Genomic DNA, 1,781 nt, shown 5'->3' on the forward strand with positions numbered 1-1,781 from the left:
AACTCACACTCTCATTATTTATCATTTTCAGGCTTATAGCTTGATAGCAGGTCACTTTTGTTGGACCTTCAGAACCTGCTCTTTTGGTTGTAATTCTTGCATTTTCCTTTATGTCTAATTAGTGCTTCAAAACTATGAAATTATATTAACTCTTGTATTAAGACAATTCAATTATATTATGAAGTTGATTTTGTTATTAATGCTGCGTTGAACTCTGATTGAGTTAGGATAAATTTGTATGTAAGTTTGGGTTCGCATAAGTATGGAACCTTGCCTATGTGCCGGTCATGGATCCAGGATTCATGTCGTGACAATTGTGTATATCTGTTATTTCTGCGGTGTTTTATATGTTTATTGGACTTATAAGATGTTTAGTAAACGTTAGATTAGTCGAGGTATATATAAATTAACTCAAAAACTCATATAAATTAAAAAAAAGAAATATTAAGTGTAAGTATTTTTAGTGTAACAGTTTATCATAAATGTCACATGGTTTTCTCTAATTCTAAATCATTAAAATTTTATTGATTATTAATAATTTATTTATTTATTTATATAATTCTTGATTTATTTAATTAAATATTTGTATAGCTTTTTTTATTTACGCTTAAAATTTTCCACGTAAGAATATACATTGAAAAACTGTATAACCAATTTTTTGTTGGAAGAAAAAATACCCAGGTAAGAGTTGCTGCGGAACGCGAGTGAAATGATTAATCAATTTTTTGTGGACTCTAATTTATTTCAATGGCAATATAATTGTAAGGCATTTTGAAGGTTCTGAGATTCAAAATTCTATAATCCATACCCATCACTACTTTAAGACTCTTAATTAAACACAGGAAACGTTTTTATAATTAAAGGGGTTAAAATAAATATGTGTTTGAAAATATAATTATAATTACTTTTTAAAATAATTTTTTACTTAAAAAAAGTATGCTAGTAATATTTTACAATCACTTCTCTTCATGGGACTTCACCAAATTAAGGTCTCATCTCTTTGTTAAATTCTTTACATTTATGTCGCTATTTAATAACTATACCTGCCCGTACTGGCACTGATGTTTATTACTCTTAATCTCTCTTTTATATTTCTATCAAATATTATTATTATTATTTTTTATATTGTCTACTTTTTAACATATAAGAGTTCAACAACTTTAGGATAAAATGAACTATTTCATGATTTAGAGTAATCATATAGGGATCTACTAAACTATAGATTTCATATGAAACAACAAAAAAAGTAAATCAAATAAAGAACAATTTGTAAAAGAAAATAAAATATAGAAGTTAAAATAATTTTTTAAGAAATTACGAGAACTAAAAGGAAACCTTATCAAGTCTTCCCTCACATTCCTAAACGTTAGCAATAATGAATATTTTCATGACATCCCTTATCAATAACATTATTTATTATTATTATTATTATTATTATTGTTATTGTTATTGTTATTATTATTATGACATGACTGCTACTGCTAGCAATAATAAAATACAACAATCCACTCTCTCCAATGGACTTGCTGCGTGCTCCCCTCTTAGCAATCCATTTATTTTCTTGTGATATTGACAGTGTTATGATTAAAGTCACGTGTTCTCGGGATGTCAGCTCTCAATTTTATATCTCTTTTGCTAACGTTATTGAAATTAAATTTTCAAAAAAAATATTTTATTTTTTAAAATTATTTATTTTTTATATTTTTAAATATTTTTTATAAAATAATATTAAAAAATTAAAAAATTATTTTAATATATATATATATATATATATTTTTTTT

This window comes from Populus euphratica, unplaced genomic scaffold, assembly GCF_000495115.2.
Source record: "Populus euphratica unplaced genomic scaffold, PopEup_1.0 scaffold273.1, whole genome shotgun sequence".
Classification (NCBI taxonomy): Eukaryota; Viridiplantae; Streptophyta; class Magnoliopsida; order Malpighiales; family Salicaceae; genus Populus; species Populus euphratica.